This window comes from Ambystoma mexicanum, chromosome 6q (assembly GCF_040938575.1).
Source record: "Ambystoma mexicanum isolate Mex_15411 chromosome 6q, UKY_AmexF1_1, whole genome shotgun sequence".
NCBI lineage: Eukaryota > Metazoa > Chordata > Amphibia > Caudata > Ambystomatidae > Ambystoma > Ambystoma mexicanum.
This window is the reverse complement of record NC_090937.1, coordinates 1,460,335,733-1,460,353,824: the sequence shown is the minus strand read 5'-3', so window position 1 is coordinate 1,460,353,824 and position 18,092 is coordinate 1,460,335,733.

Below are 18,092 nucleotides of genomic sequence, written 5' to 3'. Positions count from 1 at the left end.
GTGTTGGCGCCATGTAGAGTTGTAGGTGCACTGCTGCCAACATGGACCCCATCTCCAGACTAGAGGGCCTTGTGTAGACATGAGGAAGGGACCTGCAAATTGGGAGGTAGACACAGATGATGAGTTACACATCAATGCAACATGTAGTGTACAACACAACAGCAATATGCACTAGGAATGTATACACAGTATTGACTAGACTACCCACACATGTAGTGGGAGTCCAATGTCACCATGTACGTCAATGTCACTTGGGCACACCCTTTGCAAGCCCATGGAAACGGGAAGCAGGAGGGGTGTGTGTGACTCAAACCCAAGCATCTGAACCAAATACATGACAAGCCTGCATGTGCCCAGCCACAATGCAGCGTATGCCCACAGGAACCACGGAAGCCAACAAATTGTCCCAAAAAAATTGGGAAAAAAATAATTAAAAATAAAAATAAAAATAAAAATAAAAATAAAAAAAAATCAAAAATGGCCATTGATGGGCCCAGGTGGGTTGGGGAGGCCACCCAGGAGGTCCGAGGACAGGGTGCACACCAGAACCCACCTGTGTGGATCCTGGGAAAAAAAAACACCTCCATGGGCTCATGGCCCACACGGCTACCCTATTGTGGGAGTATCACTGCTGTCGCTATTATCACCCTGTGCAGCTGCATCCGGAGGTGGTTGCACTATGGGAGGCAGCCCACTCAAGGCCCTAGTCTGCTCCTCCATGGCTGCAAGCATGCGGGTGTGGTAGGTCTGGTTCTGGAGGATGAGTGTGCGGAGGTCCCCATGCAACAACTCACGGGATGCCCGGACCTCCGCCCTCGTTGCCTGCATTTCAGTTGAGAGCGTACGGGTGAGACGCTCCAGCTGATGTTCTGTCCTTTGGTGTGTTGAAGCCTCAAGCTCAACAAGAGTCGTCCTGAGGTGAAGGAGCTCCTGCCTCAGGGCTTCCATGTGGCCCTGGGACTCAATGGAGATGGCCTCCTGCAGAGTCGCCAGTGCCGCCCGCCTGTCCCTGTTGGACCCCAACATGTCCTCCCTGTGTGACTGGCAGATGGAGTCGGTTGCCTGCTGTAGTCGCTCCATCAGCCTTTCAGGGGGGACAATGGAAGTGGCCACCCTATCCATGGCCTGAGCCATCATCTCGGATGATGCTGCCTGTTGGGTTGCCATACCGTAAATGGATTGCTCCCATGCGGTATTGCCAGGTGGCGTACGGCCACCACGTCGGCGGGCACCACACCTGTCTGGGGCAAGGCGAACTGCGCCTTGCTGTGCCGGCACTGCCTGAGGCTGCAGGACTGCATTCCCCCTCTGATCTGCTGGCCCAGGAACAGGATCAGATGTCGCGGAGTGTGACCCTGCATCCGTAACCACCAAAGGCGTAGCTGCCAACACTGACATCCCCATTGAGGGTTCTGACCCTGGTGCAGGTGGGTGGGACAGAACAGAATCCCTCCCTGGAACACTCACCTGCGACGGCACGTAGGTCTCATCCGAATCAACACCTGAGTACAGCTCGGGGGAGGTGCAGCCAGAGACACCCCTTGAGAGCACGACCTGCAGCAGTTGTGGGTTCTCACCCACCACCACACCACGTCCCTCACTGGTGGTTGGTCGGCCCTCGGACCCCTCCTGGGGCTGCACCATCTCCACAACCCCAGCAGTATCAGGTGCGTCTTCCCCTGTAAAGACATAAAAACAAAGAAATGGAAACAGGCATTAGCACCATGGCACACAATGAGGGCTGAGAAGCAAGAGAACCAGTACTTGATTGACACATGTCCCACATGACTAAAACCCTCCCATGCATGCACCCTCACTGCATATGAAGGGCAGGCAAATGGCACACACTGATGACACCAAGATGGAAGATGAACACATTTTCTGCATGCTGCCTGGCAGTGGCATCACACATTGGCCTGTGATTGCCAGGTGAAACACACATGCCATCACACAGATGGCATGTACCATTGCTATTGAGTGAAGATGGAGAGGAGGGCAGCACCTATTCATTCAGTCCAGTTCCCGCATGTAATAGCTTTTCTAATTCAAACAGGTCAGATTTTTCACCTGGAGCTGCCAGTCCGAAATGGTCCAATTGCACAGGGACATGTGTGAACAAATGATATCCAGGTAACAAAGTCACTCCACTTTACCATAGCCATGTCAGACATGTGACTAGAGGACTGCGACATGCCTAGTAAAAGTGGTGGAATGCAAACAATCTGACTGAATGAACAGTGAAAAATAAGCAACAATGTTGTGGCAAGGTGACACTTCAAGGGCAACTGGCGTGCAGTTGGGCTAGATGTCTACTGTTGGCAGAAGGGATACTGCTATGGCCAAATGCAGCTGCGCAGGATGTATTGCATGAAGCACATGGCTGACCCATACGACTCAGGCGCACACACTCTCACCTGGCACACAAACAGAAACCCTCACACACACCATGCACATGGATGACACACACATGCATGTGCACTCACCGGACAATGCCTCGTAATCAGGCAGATCTCCCACGCCTTGGATCTGTTCCTCCGTGACGTAGGTCCCAGCGACTGACTCATGTGGAGTGAGTTCCATGTCTACTACTGGAGACCCACCACCAGTCACTAGAGTTGCGGCATGACTTGAGGCCAGCTTACTCTTTGCCCTGCGCTTTAGGTCATTCCAGCGCTTATAGCAATCATTGGCTGTGCGCCTCACGATTCCAAGGGCACTTACGATGTCCGCAACGGTCTGCCAGTGTGCCTGGCGTTGTGCAGGTGTGGTCTTGGATCCTGCAACAATGACCATCTCGTTGTCATGTGCGGACACATACTCGACAAGTGCATTCAGTTCGTCATCCGTGAAGCTGGGCTTCCTCGACGGGCCGGACTGTGTAGCTGTGTCTGGGGCATCAGCCTGTGCCAGACGAGCACTCTTCCTCTTCCGCTTGGAAGGTGGTGGTGATCCCGAGTGTCCTGCGCCGCTCTGGACACTAGGGGCAGGAGCCCTGGTGGACTCTGTATCAGGAGTGTGGGATTGCACACTCAGCATGGGAGGTGGTGCAAGCATTGGCTCAAGTGTGATGGTGTCAGGGGGAATGTCAGCAGGATGGACTAGGACCGACACTGTCCTGGCTGGGTGTGTGAGGTCTGGGGTGGATGGAGCCGCAGCTGCCCCTGCAGCCTCTCCGCCCTGCCTACTTGGGGCAGCAGATGACCTTGCTGCCCCAGATGCACGTGGCATGGTGACATCAACGTGCACCAGCGCACGTGTCATAGGCCTGCTGACCTGGAAGTCAGCCATGGAGTCAGCCAGGTCTGGTGCCACAATGGGCTGGTCCAACAAGGGCTGAGCATGGATAATTGTCAGCCACATCAGCCTCAACGGGAGGGGGGGGGATTATGAGTGCCCTTGACTGGTCCTCCACACATGGGGGGACAGGCTCACCCTGCAAGTAACGACCACGTCCCCTACCGGATCCACCACGGCCACCACTTGTGGCTCTTCCACCTTTGCCACCCTTACGGAATCCTCGCCTCCCAGCCATGGCACTGATGTAAATGTGCGTATGGGAGTGGCTGTAAACTATTGTCCTGGGCAATTCGGGGTCAAAGGGGTTGGGTACCAGATGGTAATTGTACCCTAGTGCTCTTGCAAGGCTGATTGTAACCCCTGGGGAAAGATGACGGGTCACGCTACGCACAGGAGCCCCAAAAAAGGGAGATGACGTGCACGCAACCCCTCCTAGACCACGTGTGCAGAAAGAAAAAGCTGCACTACGCTGTGGCACCCAGTAACACAAGAATGAACGTATGCGTGTCACACGCAGCCTAGAATTACCTCTGAAGGGGTAGGCTACACACGGGGCAAGCACAGATGTTAGATACGTGCGTGACTCACCGTCTGCCAGGTAAAAGAGCGTGAAAAAGGAGCGCGTTTGGTTGGCAACACCCCCGCCAAAAGAAGATTTGTACGCTGTCTGAGGAGACAGGACAACAGTAGAAGGGAACACTGTTTGAGGGAACAGGCCCAGGTAAACCAGTAAAAGAGAAAAAAGAGAAAAAGCTGTCAGAGGTAACAGGGAATACGAACTTGAAACGCTGTGAAGTAAATCGCGTGTGAAACGACAAGAAGTACAGAATTCACCCACTCGCTCTCCACGAAAAGCACGTACAAGGAAATGGTGTTCTACACGTACCTTTTATACAGGCCCACACGTCCAGCGTCACTTACGCGGCGTGTACGCGCTAGGGCCATTTCCACCAATTACACGCTTTGTCACTTCTGCGTGTAGGGCCATTTCCACCAATTACACGCTTTGTCAATTCTGCGTGTAGGGCCATTTCCACCAATTACACGCTTTGTCACTGCCGCGTGTACGCGCTAGGCCCATTCCCACCAATTTCACGCGATGACACTCTGACGTGCTGTCCAATTACACGCGATGACACTCTAACGTGCACTCTTTCCACGTGTGCTCTGTCATCACGTGCTGTGTGGGAAACACCCGTACGGGTCACGTCACAGACACGCTTACGCGCTGAGGGCCTTTGGTCCAATAGAATCGCGTATGCGTGCTGACGCGCTTACGCGCTAAGGGCCTTTCCTCGAATTTCACGCTGACGTGCAGACTTTTCACGTGCCAAATCACTCCGTATCAAGCTGGCCACGCGTATGCACATGGAAGACCACACTCCTGCCCAGAAGGCCGAACTACTGCCCCCCAGAGCCCCGAGCACGCTCCCACCTGCCATCTGCTGCTGCCTGACTGCCTGCTGCCCACGTGCACTGCCATTTGCTGCCTGCACATCAGCCAGGGGTGCTGTTGCTGTGACCACCCCTGCTGGAACCGAAGACTCCCGACTGGGATTCCATCGCTCCACAGCCCAGCCCGAGGACCCAGTTGCCCACCCACTCCTGCCTCTGGGGTTGTCATGTCGGGGCAAACACCATCTGTGACCACTGACAACCCCCGGCCAGAGAGGCAGAGGGGCACCAGCTTCAGTGCCACCGAAGTTGGTGTCCTGGTGGAGCAAGTCCTGGGGCAGTATGATGCCCTCTTCGGAAGTTCCCGCGCCGACAAGGAAGGACGGACTCGGATCTGGACTGACATCGTGACTGCCATCAACGCGGAGGGGGTGGCAGTCCGTGACTTACAACATGTCAGGAAGCGCTGGGAGGACTTCAGGTCCAGGACCCTGAACAAGGCCCGGCGCCTCTTGAAGGCAGCGGATGCCAAGGGGCGCCGGGGCATCTTGTCGGAAGAACAGATGAGGGTCCTGGAACGCATATCCCCAGCGCTCCACGTCCAGGTCCTGGAGAAGCAGACCCGTCTGGAGTCGAGCGGTGAGTGTACATGCATCCTGATTGTGAGCAGTGCGTGTGGTGATTATTCGGTAGTGTGCAGGTTGCACATCTGTTTGTATGGGGTCGAGTATGGGTGGGGGTGTACAGGGCCGTGGGGCTGACACATGCGAGGGCTGTAATGTGTGAGACATGGATGGTGCTTGTGTGTGTAGGCTTGCATGCCAAATGCAGTTGTGTGTGCACACATGTTTGGATGAATGTGTATGTAAGTAGACATGTCCGTGATGTCACACATGTATGTTGTTTTCGGCTGCATGTATGAGCACTGTGTACATGTGCATGTGTGTGTATTTGACAAGGGTGCAACAGTGATGCAACATGGATGCATGTGACAGCGGTATGTGGAAGCCTTATTGGCAGATGTGACATGGATGCCCGTCTGAACAGTGCGACACTTGGCAGAGGTGTACACATGCATGCAAGTGTGGTGGTGTGTGTACATGTGTGGTGCACTTCCTGTGTTGCATGTGATGTCTGGCTCACCTTTGGCTGCTCATGCTGTTGTATGTGTATGGATGGTGGTGGCAGTTGTGATATGGCTGTGGTATGGCTCATGTGTGCGAGTTGCAATGACATGTGTGTTGGGGATTGTGATGACATGTCTGAGGTTTGCCAATGCCACTCATGTGCAACTGTCATGTGTGTATGTGTCCATTGTACAGTGCCCTGATGCCTGTGTTTTGTTTCTCCCTGTCTGCAGCGTGAACTGATGAAGAGGGCGGAGAAGGTGCTGTGGAGCACAGCGGCGGGGATCCCACCGCCAGCCGGAGACGCAAGGCCCGGCTCCCCTCCCGTGTTGTCATCTCGTCGGGGAGTGAGGAGTCCGGTGCCGCGTCCCAGGCCGCAGCTGCCGGGGGGAGGTCCAAGAGGCGGAGGTTGGAGTTGGACTCCTCGGCAGCAGAAGGGGCAGCTGGGACCCCACAGGGCCCAACAGGGGAAGATGGCACGGAGTCATCCAGGTTGGTGGGGGGTTTGGTGGAGGAGGAGGCCGTGCAAGCACCAGAGACGGGGTCTGGAGGTGGGGATCCCACTGGTGCTAGTGGTGCAGTACAGGACCAGGGACAGGAGGCAGCACAGGCCGCCGCGGAGGTGCCTGTGTGCAATCCTGTCCCCGATCCTGTCCCTGCATCATCTTGCACCAGCAGCGATGCCTACGTCCAGACCCGTTTTCAGGCAGGGGATGAGCTGACATCAACTGGCCTTCCTCTGCCTGCGGACGTGGCTATGCAGGTCCGGGTTGAGCCTGTCCTGGCTGGTGTGGTGTTGCGTCAACGGGCCATGCGAGGTGACCTGCAGTCTTTTCATGGAGAGACTGCACGTCATCTCGAATGGCTCGTTGACCACGTCAGCCTGCTGGGACAGGTCACCCAGACCGGATTCCTCCGTCTGATGGGGCTTGCTCCGACCCCCTCCTCAACTGGACCCCCTACGCGCCAGTCGTCCTCTGTGCCATCTTCCCACCCATCAGTCACCTGGGTGCCCTGTGGAGCTGCCTCTGACGGTGCGGCCAGGCTGGTGGAGGAGGCATCCCTGCCACAGTCGAGAGTCGGACGTCCAGCAGGGGTGGCCACATCAACAACTGCACCCCAGCCGGCGGAGGATGTGCAGGCAGCAGGAGGCAGTGCACGGGCAGAGGCAGAGCAGCAGCAGCAACATGGTGGGAGCCATGAAGGCTCGGGGCCTTCGACATGGGAGGGGCAGGCATCGGCCGGAGGGCAGGAGGACCCAGGACAGAGAGTGTCTTCCGTGTGGCAGCGGTTGGGCCACGCCAAAGGTGCGGAGCTGCGGCGGGCGGAAGAGGCGCGGCTCACAATGGTCAGGGCGGAGAACTCCATGCGGAGGGCCCTGAGGCGGGCCGAGTGCCTCGAGGCAATCCGCAGGGGGTTGGAGGAGGACACGGCGTCGTCCCTGCGGACCCTCGGGGCCATGGAACTGGACCGCCTCCGGGACATCGAACAGGAGTTCGATGATGCGCTGGCCCGGAACACCACGGAGTGAGCCGATGGACTTGCCCGCCGCCTTTGTATATAGTTCTTTAGTTTTAGGTTTACTTTGTTTGTTCTTATGATTTGGAGTCGACGGACACTGCTCCACTTTTTGTATATAGTTGCATTTTAGTTAGGTTTTTTTGTAGGTTTCCTTTGTTCAGTTGGGCTCATGGACCCTTGGAAGTTTTTTACATAGTTCTTAATTGGATAGATATTTTTTTACATTTGACTTTGGACGACATTTTTTGGGATTCGGATTTGCTGTTTTGTTTTTTTATACGGACATGCAGCTTATTTTTTCTCATTCCCATTGTAGTTTGTTTCATTTCTTTAGCATTCTTTCTTTTTTTCAATACAATTTTGTTTTCATACTTCACTGTGTGGTATCATCTCATTGGTTTCATGCATGTCATGTTGGGTGTTTTCCCATTCAATTGCAACCATTGTGTGTGACGGACATGGGTTCATTAGCTTCATGAACATTGGGGGTGTAACATGTAATTTCCATTTCCATGTGGGTGAATGGGATACTTGGTAGGGCTTTTTGGCTGCGGAGGCTGACCATAACGCACATGATTGGGGATTGTGAGGACCTGGTGGAGGGTGCCCCTGGATGCTGGGGGGTGGGGGTGCAGGGGGACATGAGTGGGGGCCTGGTGAAGGGTGCCCCTGCACTGCTGGGGGGTGGGGGTGGTGGGAGACATGAGTGGGGGCCTGGTGGGGGCTGCCCATGGTGGCAGGGGGTGGGGGTGGTGGGAGACATGAGTGGGGGCCTGGTGGAGGGTGCCCCTGGTGGCTGGGGGGTGGGGGTGGTGGGAGACATGAGTGGGGGCCTGGTGGAGGGTGCCCCTGGTGGCTGGGGGGTGGGGGTGGTGGTAGACATGAGTGGGGGCCTGGTGGAGGGTGCCCCTGCACTGCTGGGGGGTGTGGGTGGTGAGAGACATGAGTGGGGGCCTGGTGGAGGGTGCCCCTGGATGGTGGGGGGTGGGGGTGGTGGGGAACATGAGTGGGGGCCTGGTGGAGGGTGCCCCTGCACTGCTGGGGGGTGGGGGTGGTGGGAGACATGAGTGGGGGCCTGGTGGAGGGTGCCCCTGCACTGCTGGGGGGTGGGGTGGTGGGAGACATGAGTGGGGGCCTGGTGGAGGGTGCCCCTGGTGGCTGGGGGGTGGGGGTGGTGGGAGACATGAGTGGGGGCCTGGTGGAGGGTGCCCCTGCACTGCTGGGGGGTGGGGGTGGTGGGAGACATGAGTGGGGGCCTGGTAGAGGGTGCCCCTGCACTGCTGGGGGGTGAGGGTGGTGGGAGACATGAGTGGGGGCCTGGTGGGGGCTGCCCATGGTGGCTGGGGGGTGGGGGTGGTGGGAGACATGAGTGGGGGCCTGGTGGAGGGTGCCCCTGCACTGCTGAGGGGTGGGGGTGGTGGGAGACATGGGTGGGGGCCTGGTGGAGGGTGCCCCTGGATGCTGGGGGGTGGGGGTGCAGGGGGACATGAGTGGGGGCCTGGTGGAGGGTGCCCCTGGTGGCTGGGGGGTGGGGGTGGTGGGAGACATGGGTGGGGGCCTGGTGGAGGGTGCCCCTGCACTGCTGGGGGGTGGGGGTGGTGGGAGACATGAGTGGGGGCCTGGTGGAGGGTGCCCCTGCACTGCTGGGGGGTGGGGGTGGTGGGAGACATGAGTGGGGGCCTGGTGGAGGGTGCCCCTGGTGGTTGGGGGGTGGGGGAGGTGGGAGACATGAGTGGGGGCCTGGTGGAGGGTGCCCATGCACTGCTGGGGGGTGGGGGTGGTGGGAGACATGAGTGGGGGCCTGGTGGAGGGTGCCCCTGGTGACTGGGGGGTGGGGGTGGTGGGAGACATGGGTGGGGGCCTGGTGGAGGGTGCCCCTGGATGCTGGGGGGTGGGGGTGCAGGGGGACATGAGTGGGGGCCTGGTGGAGGGTGCCCCTGGTGGCTGGGGAGTGGGGGTGGTGGGAGACATGGGTGGGGGCCTGGTGGAGGGTGCCCCTGCACTGCTGGGGGGTGGGGGTGGTGGGAGACATGAGTGGGGGCCTGGTGGAGGGTGCCCCTGCACTGCTGGGGGGTGGGGGTGGTGGGAGACATGAGTGGGGGCCTGGTGGAGGGTGCCCCTGGTGGTTGGGGGGTGGGGGAGGTGGGAGACATGAGTGGGGGCCTGGTGGAGGGTGCCCATGCACTGCTGGGGGGTGGGGGTGGTGGGAGACATGAGTGGGGGCCTGGTGGAGGGTGCCCCTGGTGACTGGGGGGTGGGGGTGGTGTTAGACATGGGTGGGGGCCTGGTGGACGGTGCCCCTGCACTGCTGGGGGGTGGGGGCGGTGGGATACATGAGTGGGGTGCTGTTGGGGGCTGCCCATGGTGGCTGGGGGGTGGGGGTGGTGGGAGACATGAGTGGGGGCCTGGTGGAGGGTGCCCCTGCACTGCTGGGGGGTGGGGGTGGTGGGAGACATGGGTGGGGGCCTGGTGGAGGGTGCCCCTGGATTCTGGGGGGTGGGGGTGCAGGGGGACATGAGTGGGGGCCTGGTGGAGGGTGCCCCTGGTGGCTGGGGGGTGGGGGTGGTGGGAGACATGGGTGGGGGCCTGGTGGAGGGTGCCCCTGCACTGCTGGGGGGTGGGGGTGGTGGGAGACATGAGTGGGGACCTGGTGGAGGGTGCCCCTGCACTGCTGGGGGGTGGGGGTTGTGGGAGACATGAGTGGGGGCCTGGTGGGGGCTGGCCATGGTGGCTGGGGGGTGGGGGTGGTGGAAGACATGGGTGGGGGCCTGGTGGAGGCTGCCCCTGCACTGCTGGGGGGTGGGGGTGGTGGGAGACATGAGTGGGGGCCTGGTGGAGGGTGCCCCTGGTGGCTGGGGGGTGGGGGTGGTGGGAGACATGAGTGGGGGCCTGGTGGAGGGTGCCCCTGCACTGCTGGGGGGTGGGGGTGGTGGGAGACATGAGTGGGGGCCTGGTGGAGGGTGCCCCTGGTGGCTGGGGGGTGGGGGTGGTGGGAGACATGAGTGGGGGCCTGGTGGAGGGTGCCCCTGGTGGCTGGGGGGTGGGGGTGGTGGTAGACATGAATGGGGGCCTGGTGGAGGGTGCCCCTGCACTGCTGGGGGGTGGGGGTGGTGGGAGACATGAGTGGGGGCCTGGTGGAGGCTGCCCCTGCACTGGTGGGGGGTGGGGGTGGTGGTAGACATGAGTGGGGGCCTGGTGGAGGGTGCCCCTGGATGCTGGGGGGTGGGGGTGCAGGGGGACATGAGTGGGGGCCTGGTGGAGGGTGCCCCTGGTGGCTGGGGGGTGGGGGTGGTGGGAGACATGGGTGGGGGCCTGGTGGAGGGTGCCCCTGCACTGCTGGGGGGGTGGGGGTGGTGGGAGACATGAGTGGGGGCCTGGTGGAGGGTGCCCCTGGTGGCTGGGGGGTGGGGGTGGTGGGAGACATGGGTGGGGGCCTGGTGGAGGGTGCCCCTGCACTGCTGGGGGGTGGGGGTGGTGGGAGACATGAGTGGGGGCCTGGTGGGGGCTGCCCATGGTGGCTGGGGGGTGGGGGTGGAGGGAGACATGAGTGGGGGCCTGGTGGAGGGTGCCCCTGCACTGCTGGTGGGTGGGGGTGGTGGGAGACATGGGTGGGGGCCTGGTGGAGGGTGCCCCTGGATGCTGGGGGGTGGGGGCGCAGGGGGAAATGAGTGGGGGCCTGGTGGAGGGTGCCCCTGGTGGCTGGGGGGTGGGGGTGGTGGGAGACATGGGTGGGGGCCTGGTGGAGGGTGCCCCTGCACTGCTGGGGGGTGGGGGTGGTGGGAGACATGAGTGGGGGCCTGGTTGAGGGTGCCCCTGCACTGCTGGGGGGTGGGGGTGGTGGGAGACATGAGTGGGGGCCTGGTGGGGGCTGGCCATGGTGGCTGGGGGGTGGTGGGAGACATGGGTGGGGGCCTGGTGGAGGCTGCCCCTGCACTGCTGGGGGGTGGGGGTGGTGGGAGACATGAGTGGGGGCCTGGTGGAGGGTGCCCCTGGTGGCTGGGGGTGGGGGTGGTGGGAGACATGAGTGGGGGCCTGGTGGAGGGTGCCCCTGCACTGCTGGGGGGTGGGGGTGGTGGGAGACATGAGTGGGGGCCTGGTGGAGGGTGCTCCTGGTGGCTGGGGGGTGGGGGTGGTGGGAGACATGAGTGGGGGCCTGGTGGAGGGTGCCCCTGGTGGCTGGGGGGTGGGGGTGGTGGTAGACATGAGTGGGGGCCTGGTGGAGGGTGCCCCTGCACTGCTGGGGGGTGGGGGTGGTGGGAGACATGAGTGGGGGCCTGGTGGAGGCTGCCCCTGCACTGCTGGGGGGTGGGGGTGGTGGTAGACATGAGTGGGGGCCTGGTGGAGGATGCCCCTGGATGCTGGGGGGGTGGGGGTGCAGGGGGACATGAGTGGGGGCCTGGTGGAGGTTGCCCCTAGTGGCTGGGGGGTGAGGGTGGTGGGAGACATGAGTGGGGGCCTGGTGGAGGGTGCCCCTGGTGGCTGGGGGGTGGGGGTGGTGGGAGACATGAGTGGGGGCCTGGTGGAGGGTGCCCCTGCACTGCTGGGGGGTGGGGGTGGTGGGAGACATGATTGGGGGCCTGGTGGAGGGTGCCCCTGGTGGCTGGGGGGTGGGGGTGGTGGGAGACATGAGTGGGGGCCTGGTGGAGGGTGCCCCTGGTGGCTGGGGGGTGGGGGTGGTGGGAGACATGAGTGGGGGCCTGGTGGAGGGTGCCCATGCACTGCTGGGGGGTGGGGGTGGTGGGAGACATGAGTGGGGGCCTGGTGGAGGGTGCCCCTGGTGACTGGGGGGTGGGGGTGGTGTTAGACATGGGTGGGGGCCTGGTGGACGGTGCCCCTGCACTGCTGGGGGGTGGGGGCGGTGGGATACATGAGTGGGGTGCTGTTGGGGGCTGCCCATGGTGGCTGGGGGGTGGGGGTGGTGGGAGACATGAGTGGGGGCCTGGTGGAGGGTGCCCCTGCACTGCTGGGGGGTGGGGGTGGTGGGAGACATGGGTGGGGGCCTGGTGGAGGGTGCCCCTGGATTCTGGGGGGTGGGGTTGCAGGGGGACATGAGTGGGGGCCTGGTGGAGGGTGCCCCTGGTGGCTGGGGGGTGGGGGTGGTGGGAGACATGGGTGGGGGCCTGGTGGAGGGTGCCCCTGCACTGCTGGGGGGTGGGGGTGGTGGGAGACATGAGTGGGGGCCTGGTGGAGGGTGCCCCTGCACTGCTGGGGGGTGGGGGTTGTGGGAGACATGAGTGGGGGCCTGGTGGGGGCTGGCCATGGTGGCTGGGGGGTGGGGGTGGTGGAAGACATGGGTGGGGGCCTGGTGGAGGCTGCCCCTGCACTGCTGGGGGGTGGGGGTGGTGGGAGACATGAGTGGGGGCCTGGTGGAGGGTGCCCCTGGTGGCTGGGGGGTGGGGGTGGTGGGAGACATGAGTGGGGGCCTGGTGGAGGGTGCCCCTGCACTGCTGGGGGGTGGGGGTGGTGGGAGACATGAGTGGGGGCCTGGTGGAGGGTGCCCCTGGTGGCTGGGGGGTGGGGGTGGTGGGAGACATGAGTGGGGGCCTGGTGGAGGGTGCCCCTGGTGGCTGGGGGGTGGGGGTGGTGGTAGACATGAATGGGGGCCTGGTGGAGGGTGCCCCTGCACTGCTGGGGGGTGGGGGTGGTGGGAGACATGAGTGGGGGCCTGGTGGAGGCTGCCCCTGCACTGGTGGGGGGTGGGGGTGGTGGTAGACATGAGTGGGGGCCTGGTGGAGGGTGCCCCTGGATGCTGGGGGTGGGGGTGCAGGGGGACATGAGTGGGGGCCTGGTGGAGGGTGCCCCTGGTGGCTGGGGGGTGGGGGTGGTGGGAGACATGGGTGGGGGCCTGGTGGAGGGTGCCCCTGCACTGCTGGGGGGTGGGGGTGGTGGGAGACATGAGTGGGGGCCTGGTGGAGGGTGCCCCTGGTGGCTGGGGGGTGGGGGTGGTGGGAGACATGGGTGGGGGCCTGGTGGAGGGTGCCCCTGCACTGCTGGGGGGTGGGGGTGGTGGGAGACATGAGTGGGGGCCTGGTGGGGGCTGCCCATGGTGGCTGGGGGGTGGGGGTGGAGGGAGACATGAGTGGGGGCCTGGTGGAGGGTGCCCCTGCACTGCTGGTGGGTGGGGGTGGTGGGAGACATGGGTGGGGGCCTGGTGGAGGGTGCCCCTGGATGCTGGGGGGTGGGGGCGCAGGGGGAAATGAGTGGGGGCCTGGTGGAGGGTGCCCCTGGTGGCTGGGGGGTGGGGGTGTGTTAGGCGGAAACCTGTGCAGTTCCCTCTGGGACCACTGCAAAAGATTTAGGACTACAGGTGTTGCGATGAACCCGCTTGGTAGCAGTCTGTACCACACAGATCCAATTGGTAGCTGTGGCTGAGCAGTCAGACTTCTCTCAAGAAAAGTTGGTCAGTATAGGGAGTATACAAGATAGGGTAATTCTTCGCAGCAAAACGAGTAAACACGCAACCAGGCTTTAGTATAAAGATAGTAAGTTATTTATTAATAACAGAATGTCTACGAAAAATACTAAAGTGAACCACGGCAACAAATCAAAATACAATTACTCTGCAGGGTGGAATAAAGCTCAACCCCCCGAAACACTATATCGACAACTCTAGGTTCTACGGCACCACTTATTTTCAGACAGAGGTGTATACCTAAACCCAGATGACACTCGAATATTTTTAGTGAGGAAGGGAGAGAAGAGAAAGGCAGGTAACGAAGTCAACACGGTTCGTACTGAAGCGGGTAAAAATGCAAGGCAAGAAAGCATTCGTCACACTAGATCATACAGTTCGGCGGCCAGGCCCACTCGGTGAGAGGCAAGGCACGATGTCCTGGAAAGTCTCTACGGATGATGCACTCAAGTCTTGTTTAGCAAATTGTTTAGCGACAGGTTGAACCAGTTCAGAACAAAGAGTGAATAAAGCTTGGAGGCAACCCAACGGAACGGAGAGGAATCAGATACCTCACACGAACCGATCAAAAAGGGAAGCCAGGCGGTTTACGGTACCTTGTGGGGGAAGACAGCTCCGACGGGGGCCGTTGTTCCTGGTGGTGGATGCACGACGGGTCTTGGCCAAGAGAAGAGATGCTCTCGTCGTCGAAGAGAAGATGTCCGGTGCACCACCAGGGAAGAAACCAGCCGCGGAGTGCTTCGTCACAAGGCACCACCTTTCGATCACGATGCAGGAGTAGTGGCTATCCGGTTGCCGGGTGCTCTGCACGGGCAATTCGACCACTGCGTCCTGGGCGACCAAAAAGCGCAAAGAAGAAGAAGACTGGTTGTTCCCACCAGCCAGGGAAAGAGCCTCTCCAGCAGGGAGATCTCTTCTGTCGTCGGGAGATTGTGAGACGATTCCGCAGGGCTCCACCGGAGGTTTTGTCGTGCAGGTCGGCTCAGCGTTACCCTCGTCGGATTCTTTAGGTCCAGTGGCGACTTCCTGAAGATCCAGTCCCAAAGGCCCTGCTTTTATGCAGACGTCCCCCATTCATTCAGCCTAGCTTGTCAATCAACACATGCTAAGTGGTGAGCGGGAAGGCTCACCACCTGGGCCAATCACTCCAGAGTGCGACCTGAGTTGGCAAGGCAACTCGGTCCAGGGTGTCTAAACCCCCTCCCACACCCCTGAGGTAACCCAGACAGAATGGCGCCACCTTCGCGGGTCTCTGTCCAGAGGCCCGCCAAAAGTGGAACAAAGGGCTCAACCTTTGGTTTCGGAGTCACAGAGAAAAACACAGACGCCATTTTTCAACCCGAGTTCTGGCAGAAAATACCACTCGATAAACTTATTTAAGATAAGTAGATCGGTGGTACGTTGGAGATTAACGAAAAACAGTATCAATCTTCAACAATGGGACGAATCCCATAGGGTTATGCTCGGGGCCGAACATAACAAGTAGTTTCCACTGCCACCAGCCAAAACTCGACGAGGGGGGACGGGACAGTGCCCCCTCGAGTAACAGATCCAGGAGTAATCGTATTACCCCTACTAGCACGTCCACAATAAGATGGTTGGTACTAGTTCTGTTAGTAAATTTAGGTCTAGTAAAGCCAATGGTGACTTTACATGCCCGGGGAGACAGTAGTCAGTCCCCGGGTATGGAGTCTATGGTGGGGGGACCAGCTAGGGTGCCCCCGTGTCACGACACGTAAGGTGCGGGGTGACACACATAGAAAAACTTATGAGACCCTATGGAGTAAAAGACCCCATAGCCCATCGAACACATTGACAATTCAAAGGAATTCCACACATACATGTCCAAGAGTGAGAGGAAAAGGGTCACACTCTTGGCAGGAGGGAAAAAACGAACCCCAGAAATCCAGCAAAGCTGCTGGGGGACTCACTAGGTTAGGAAATTCAGCCTAAACAGAGAATTCTCCCTAACACTCGCCCCCCCCAGACTAAGGGACAGGAGGATTTAATCCACTCCTGGATGAATCTCATACCTCTAGTCGATGATATACATCCTAGAGAGACCATCAGCATTTTGGTGGTGACACCCTGACCTGTGCTCAATGGTGAAATCGAACCCTTGCAGGCAGATCGACCATCTCAGTAGTTTTGGGTTTTCCCCTTTGACTTCTGTGTTCCTAGAGACAGCGGCCGCCATTTCCAATGGAGCAGGAGTGATTTCTTTCTTCATCATCTCCCCGAGAGTACCGCGCAGGGTCCTCTCTCTTGCAGGTCTGGTTAGCTCCTGTAACCGTTTACTAGGAGGTCTGGGAGTATGCGATACAACTCCGAGAGTTTTTAAATCGTTACCCAACAGTACGCGTCCTGGTACCTCACTCTGTATGCTGACAGGTATCTTTACAGTCATGTCGTTACACTGGATGAGAACTGGTAATTGGGGAAGCATCTGCACAGGCCCTCCAGCTAACTTGGTGAGGCGTTTGGGTGCCTTAGCAACATCCTCAGCCTGAAAAAACGATTTATCCACCACAGTTATGCTGGCCCCAGTGTCCCTAATGGCAGGCGTCTCCTGACCATTCACCTGGACACTGTCCTTATAATACTCTTTAGTATTATCGGGGATAGAATTATAGACGTCTAAATTCTGTTGTTCCCACAACCCCAGAGATACTAAAGAAACGCTGGCTGAGACTCCAATGGGTTCGTCAGCTAGCAGTAGAAAGTTTCCACTTGCCATTTGGACTTCCTCCTCTGGAGCGAAGGCTAAGGAGACAAGCTGGACCCCTGAAGGTTTACCCTTACATCTGGGATCTCCTTTCACGTGATCAGTCGAGCCACAAACAAAGCTTTCCCGAATGCTTTCTGGAATGGTGGCTTGTTCTGACCTCCTTCCGGTTTGGCACCAGGAGACACACTATTCTGCTGTGGTTTTCCCGGTGGCTTACCCTTCTGGTTTTGTTTGGGGCCCTCTTTGGAATGTGAGTTATTCGAATTCTCCTTTGAGTCTTTTTTAGGCTGTTTTCCCTCGTCCTTTTTCTGAGTTACCCCAGAATCCTTGTGAGTAGCCCTGTTGGCAACCCACAAGTCAGCAGCCTTAGCTAGAGCCCTGGAATCTAATTCCTTCGAATCAGCCAAGTGCTGTCTGAGCTCAGGAGAACAGGCATCATAAATCGACTCCAACATAAAAAGATTTCGCATACCCTCGTAAGTGTCAACTCTGTAACCCTTAATCCATCCCTCTAAGTTTTTCAACCCTTCACTCACCCAGGTAGCCCAAGGGGTACCATCATGCTTTTTGAGGGTTCTAAACCTCTTAAGATACTGGGAAGGGGTCTTCCCGAATCTAGCTATCAAAGCTAGTTTCACACTTTCGTAATCCGTCTTATCCACCTCCCCCAATTCCATTACCACATCAGTCGCAACAGGAGGAAGCCTAGAGAACAACCAGGGAAGCAACGCATTCCCGGTGATGTCCTGGAGCCCATGATTGTATTCAAACAGTTTCAACCAATCCAACACATCCAATCTCGGTTCATACATACCCACTAATTCCTTCGGCATCCGGGGTCTTTTGGGACTGGAGCTCCTAGAGGAACCAGAGGAGAGAGAAGCATTTTCCATAGACAACTTTTTCATTTGTAACTCATGATTAAGCTCTATTTCCCTGAGTCTTAACTCAGCTTGTTTCTGCTCAGCCTGGGCATTCATTCGTCTGAACTCGAGCTCTTGGTTTCGTTCAGATTGAGCCAAGAACCGTTTATATTCTAATTCGAGCTTCATTTTTTCAAGTTCAAAATAAGCAGGGTTACTTGTGGGACCTGGTATTGGCCCCGTAGGCACAGTTGGTAAGGCAGGTAGAGGAACAGGTGAGACAGTTTCGTTAGCCTCGCCGTCGTCGTCAGCCTCTTCATCGCTATCATCAGAATTACGATTCAGATCAACACCATTACTGTTATCTACAGTTGCTGGAGAGTTTGGTTCCTCTGAACCAGTACCCAGACTTTGGTTCGCCAGCAATCTCTCTATCAGTTCTAACTTCTTGCCTTTTACAGGAAGATTCTCTTGTCTACAGAGAGCTCGCAGACTCTCAGTATTTTTATCCGACAAAGACTCTTGGCTGTACATTTCCATTGTAGACATGTTTTTTGAAAGTTGCTTTTGTAACGTTTTGTGGTTAGTCGTCCTACAGCGTCGAAAAACACTCTAAACTGTATACTCGATACTAATCCCACCGCTGTACACCAGTGTTAGGCGGAAACCTGTGCAGTTCCCTCTGGGACCACTGCAAAAGATTTAGGACTACAGGTGTTGCGATGAACCCGCTTGGTAGCAGTCTGTAC